This window comes from Tupaia chinensis, unplaced genomic scaffold (assembly GCF_000334495.1).
Source record: "Tupaia chinensis unplaced genomic scaffold, TupChi_1.0 Scaffold000042_2, whole genome shotgun sequence".
Classification (NCBI taxonomy): domain Eukaryota; kingdom Metazoa; phylum Chordata; class Mammalia; order Scandentia; family Tupaiidae; genus Tupaia; species Tupaia belangeri.
Genome location: NW_006159498.1, coordinates 1,405,795 through 1,411,899, shown reverse-complemented (window position 1 = coordinate 1,411,899; position 6,105 = coordinate 1,405,795). Strand labels below are relative to the sequence as shown.

Genomic DNA, 6,105 nt, shown 5'->3' with positions numbered 1-6,105 from the left:
CTTAGAGAACAATCTAGAATGCCATGGTTATTTCCTATGGTTGTTTCCCCTCATTATAAATAAGGACAGTATATCATGTTACTAAAAATTTGTCAATTTATGATGATTAATTCCTCAATAATTGTAGTACATAATGTCCATTTCATATTATTCAACTACTCCTCGCTGCTGGGCACCTCAGTGACTTCGGCCTCTGTAGTTCTCAGCAGCACTGTGATAACTAGAGTGATTGCCTCCTTCACTGCCTACCCACTGCCGCTTACAATTTGCTCCTCTCATCTCCAATAGAGAGGGGAACTCGAGACTCAGACTGCTTGGGTTTGAATCCCAGTGTGTGATCTTAGGCAAGTTATATAACCTCTCTCCGCCTCACTTCCCTCACCTGTAAATTAGGGAGAATGGCAGGACCAATTGCATGAGGTTCTTTTTTTTTTTTAATGACTAGAATTTTTTTTAATGGCTAGAACATTTTACTCAGTTTGGGCCGATACTATTTCTTTTTTCTTTTATCATTTATTTATTTATTTTTATGTTTTTCCACAAGCATTTACTTAACATATCAAAAAATTTTTGCTCATATTCCATAGTTCTTGACAGTTAATAAATAACTTTCAGGACCAGCAGTTAGCATAATGGCTATGTCGCTGGACTCCCACATAGTCGACCATGGTTCGAGTCCCGGACCCAGTGGCTTAAAACTCACACTGGGCGCGTGTGCGTGTGTGCCCAAGATCCCGAGAGGAGAATGGAGGAGAAGGGATTGTGGCGTGGCCATCCCCCCTGGGGAGTGATTTCTCGCTTTCAGTCTCTCTGTTTCTCTCTGTCTGTCTGACGAGTGCACGTGCCCTATAGCAAAAACCTCTCAAAAAAAAAAAAGATTAAAGAAAAAAAAAACCTTCAAAATTTCAAAAAACTTAATTTTAAAGATAATGTTTGAAATATTTGTTATAATTTTGTTTGTAACTCTTTAACAACAGAGACAGTATGGTTTTAGATATTTTTTTTCTTTCTTGGTCAATTCTTTCAGGTTTAATTTATCTGAGAATGTTGTCTTCCCATATGAAGGGTAATCTTGCCGGGTACAGTATTCTTGGTTGAAACTATTTTTCACTTAATACTTTTAATGTATTTTCCCATTCTTTCCTTGCTAGCATTGTTTCTGATGAGAGGTCTGATGTTAGCCTGATTGGATAACCTTTATAAGTAACATGTCATTTCTCTCTTGCCAATTTTAGTATCTTGTCTTTGTCTGTAGATTTGGTCAGTCTGGCTATGATGTGCCTTCGAGGAGATCTTCTTGGGTTGATTCTGTTAAGGGTCCTTTGTATTTCTAGGGTCTGGATATTTGAGTGCCTCTCTAGATTTGGAAAGTTTTCTTGTAGGATTTCATGGAATAGATTATCAATGCCCTTATTAGTTTCTTCACTTTCTGGGATACCGATTATCTGGATGTTTGAGTGCTTAATGGTATCTAGTTTTTCTTGTATAGTATATTCTCTCTCTCTCTCTCTCTCTTTTTTTTTTTTTTTTTGGTTATTTTCTCTGTTTTTGGTTGTTTTTTTTTTTTTTCTAGGTCAAAGGTTTTGCTTTCAACATCTGAGATTCTATTTTTTGCATGGACTAATCTGCTTTCAATACTTTCAAGGGAGGTTTTGATTTCCTGCATTTCAGCCTTCATCTCGAACAGCTCCTTTTGATTCTTTTTTATCATGTGTATTTCCTCTTTCAGATTGTGCAAGAACTTCCTCACCTCCTGGAACTCATTCTCTCTTTTCTCCTGCATCTTCTGGAGTTCATCGGCTCTGAGCTCTTGCATCTTATTTAGTTCTGTCACTATGAATATGCTGAATTCTCTATCAGGCATTTTCACAAGTTCCACTGTACTGTCTGTGGGTGAAGAAGGATTGTTCTTTCCCCTCAGGGGAGAGATATTTTCTTGGTTTCTCATATTTCTTGTGCCTTTGCAGTGGTTAGCTTGGCCCCGCCTCCAGTGTTAACCATTAACCCATCAAAGGAGGCTTTTGTGACTATCATATCAATACTGGAATCTTCTAGAACATTTCATCATTCTGTGACGAAATCTTTCCTCTGCTTGTCTGAGTGTTCCGGGGGTCTAGGAGATGGGGTTTAGCGCACAGCTTTAGTCGCCTTGGTCCCTGAACACGCCAGGAGACACCTTAGATTTAAAATGGCTCCTTGTCTGAGTGTTCCGGGGGGTCTAGGAGATGGGGTTTAGAGCACAGCTTCAGTTGTCTTGGTCCCTCCCAATTGCATGAGAGCCTTACAAGCCTTAATTACAGCAGTGCATGCTAAGTCTGGTCTTTGGTATTCAGTAATTATTCAGTGATTAATTAGAAATTCCTTTAAAGAAAATGTTTGCAGTTTGCTAGAGGGTGTATGGACTTGACAGAGGAAGGGTGAGACAGCGCCCCTCCCTGCAGTGGGGCGCGGTCACGCTGCAGCCCCTTCTCCATCCCTTCACCAGAACTCCAGGCATGCACGAACACATGCCTGGTGGGTTGTTTCTTCATGGTGCCAGGTCTGGAATTCGAGCCTTGCAGGCGGCCACATGAGATCTGACTCCCCTTACCACTAGGCCATGGGGCTGGCCTGTTTAGTGACTCATTTTATTCAGTAAATGCAGGCAGGGAGCCTATATAAATAGGAGTAGGCCTAAAATAAGAATCTGTTGTGAGTTGTATAAAATTGTAAGGATCCCTGGCCTTCTTCAGTTCCCTTTTCATTAAATGCTAAAGCTCAAGGCAGCCTAGCACAGTCAGGGCCTCCCAAGGCAAGGAGGGCAGGCTTGGGCATGGGAGGTGGGTACAGGCAGAGTCATCTAGTAAGTAAACACATTGAGGAGAACAGAGCCAAGCTCCTCACACATATGGAAAGAGAGGAAATCAGAATGAACCCTGGAATTGGAGATGTTGCTTAAATGCATTATTTTCCATTTACAGTTAAGTAGGGGAATGTTTTTATATACATGTATGTACATGTATATATGTACGTATGTCATGTATATATACACAAACATGCCCACACACATATGTTTTGAATTCTAAGCCCCCGAGGCACCTGGATCTTGGCTTCTAAATGCCATTTTCCACTAAAAGCTATTAGGGAACTATGTCTGATTCTAGAGCTAAGGCAGGAAAACAGAAAGGTCTTATACCAGAGGCCCAGCCATAGTGTACAGCAGTAAGCAGTCTACGCTTAGCAATGCTGGAAGCCACATGGAAGGTTGGGGATCAGCTCCCAGGATGACTTGGACGTACTGGGCACTCACGTACGTACCCATGACCCTTCCAGCCGGGGCTAGGAAGGTCACAACATGAGTCTCTGGGGGGGGTTGCCAGTCTCCCTCTCTAAGGAAAGAAAGAAACAAACTTAAAAAAAAAAAAAAAAGATCTTGTACCAGAAAGTAAAGAAGTAAAAGGGTAAAAGGGATCTATTGAGGGGCCAGCAGATGGCGTAATGGTTTTATTGCTGAACTCTCACATAATCAACCGTGGTTGGAGTCCCAGACCCAGCAGCTTAATCTCATGCCGGGCATGTGCGCATGCGTGCTCAAGATCCCGAGAGGAGAATGGAAAAGAAGGGATTGCAGTGTGGCCATCCTTCTGGCGGTGATTTCTAGCTTTCGGTCTTTCTCATTCTGCGGTGAGCACATGTGCCCTGTAGCAAAAATCTCTCCAAAAGAAAGGGCTCTATTGAGAGGACACAGAAACCAACTCAAGTGGGCTCCCCCTGGCCAAGTCAGGTACAGTTTAAGCATCAACATAAATCGCTGAGTGAAATAATAAACTGAATTCTCGCTGTGATTAAAAAAAGAATATATTGAAGGTTGAGGAGGAGCAGGTTATTCATTTGACTTCAAGAAGCTCCCCACAGAAGACTCAGTAATTGCAAAGGAGACGAGTAACTTCATGTGCAGAGGCCTTGCCTCACCCTCCATCAGTGACCAAGTTGGAGTTGGAGTCACCAGTGCCAGGACAAGCCAGAGCTGTGTGTGCCAGTAGGGGCAGTCCCGTCTGTGTCCTTGCCAGAGGTGCGTGGCTCCTGTTTGCTGTTGGGGACCTCACTGGGGCAGGTGAAGAGCCAGTCCGAGGGTTAGGTAGGGTTGCTCTGGCAGTGCTGATTTGCTGGGGTGTTCTGTTTTGTTTATTGTCAGAGGACATGTACACTCACCGGAGGGAGAGGAGCACCTCCCAATGGAATGTCACACCTCAAGTTCTTCTCTATTTCTTTCTTTTTTTTTTGCTATAGTGCGCGTGCGCTCGCCAGAAAGAGAGAGAGAAACAGAAAGCGAGAAATCACCCCCCCAGGGGGGACAGCCATGCTGCAATTTCTTCTCCTCCATTCTCTTTTCAGGATCTTGGCCATGTACGCACACACTCCCGGCATGAATTGAAGCCACCAGGTCTGGGACTCGAACCGCAGTCAACTACCTGGGAGTCCAGCGACATAGCCATTACGCCATCTGCTGGTCCCAAGCTCTTCTCTATTTTTCTATCCTCTCTGGATTTTGCGCACACACATCTGACATGTTTTTCAGACCAATGGGGTAAGGATTTGAACTATGGGATCTGGCTCCCTTAGCCACAAGGCTATGGGCTGGGCTGCCACAGTCGATCTCCATTTCTCCCTCCAGTTGGGATCTTCGGCACACATGCACATGCACCCAGCATATTTTCCAAGCCGTGGGATCCAGGACTTGAACCCTGCTGTCAGCCATAGGAGATGCAGCTGCCTTCACCACCACATCACCAGTTTGCCCGTTTTTCTTTTTTTAAATTATGTAGGTTGGGAAAAATGCTTTTCTGTATGTTGGTGATTGTTCCTAAAATTTTAAGACAAGGTCTCAGTGTGTCATGATCTTCCTGCCTCAGTTTCCCAGGTAGCTGTAACCAAGGCCCACATTACCATGCCCACCATGCCCAACTTTTAGGGGAGGCTGGGAACTGAACCAGGCCTCACATGGGGTCCCAGCCTGGTGAATAGCACCATCAATCAGAGCGTGCTGCAATAGCTGGGAATGAGAAAATGTTAAATTCTTACACTCTTGGGCTGACCGAATCGAGTGGACCTCCCATGACCGTGCTCTTAGCACTAGCGTATTTTAACAAGAACAGGCCATTTCCTGGTAGACACCTCTTGTTATACCTTTCCGATATTAGAAAATATCTGTAATTGGGCCAGCAGGCGGCATGGAGGTTAGGGTGCCGGATCCCACATGGCTGCCTACATGGTTGAGTCCAGGCCCAACAGCTTGGAAATCATGTAGGGCCTGTGTTTTTGTGTGCCCAAGATCCTGAGAGGAGAAGAAATTGTGGTGGGGTCATCCCCCGGGGGGTGATTTCTCACCTTCTCTCTGCCCCTAATGAACGCACGTACTCTATAGCAAAAACTAAAAGAAAAGATCTATGACGTTCACAATTCCAAAAACAAAACCGAAGCATCAATATGGATATTTAAAAAGGGTTATGAAGTGTAGGTCATTTATTTAAAATCAGGGAAAATTGTTCAAGTTACACATATTCATGTTTACTTTACTCATGAGAGGGAACAAACGTGCACAAAAGAGAACGAGAGGGAGGTGCCCTCGACAGGGTTTTGTCCTGCCGTGACCCCCCCGCCACACCCTCTCGCTTGTCGAGCTCTTGAGCACGTGCACACAGGACGCTCCAGGTCACCAGAGATCTGAGCCTGTGGTCAGCAGCTGGGCCGCTGCTCCCTGTGCCACTGAAGCCGGGGCGTGTTTACACATTGACTTCTCTTGTTTTATTTTTTTAAATCATAGTTGTTTTTTCTTCTTTTTTTAAAATTAATTAATTTATTTACATTTAATCACATCTTTACAGTGTACAACATTTCTTTTTCCAGCACAAATACTATGCCCATCAGTCAAACCAGATATTACTCTTTAACTTATCAAATAGCTTCTCATTTTTTGTCACTTAAGCATTCCCCCTCTCTCCCTTCCATACTAAACTTTTTTCTATATTTTATTGATTTACAAAATATGTTAACTAAAAATATGGACAAAGCTAGAATCTAGTTACAAGTGTCCTGTAATTTACTTCTGAAAATTTATATATATAT

At 43.5% G+C, this 6,105-nt stretch overlaps 1 protein-coding gene across 1 annotated transcript in view; it reads left to right on the top strand.

Annotated features, from left to right (window-relative positions):
- Window positions 1-6,105, top strand: part of IFT38 (intraflagellar transport 38) — a 44,152-nt gene that overhangs the window by 10,111 nt on the left and 27,936 nt on the right.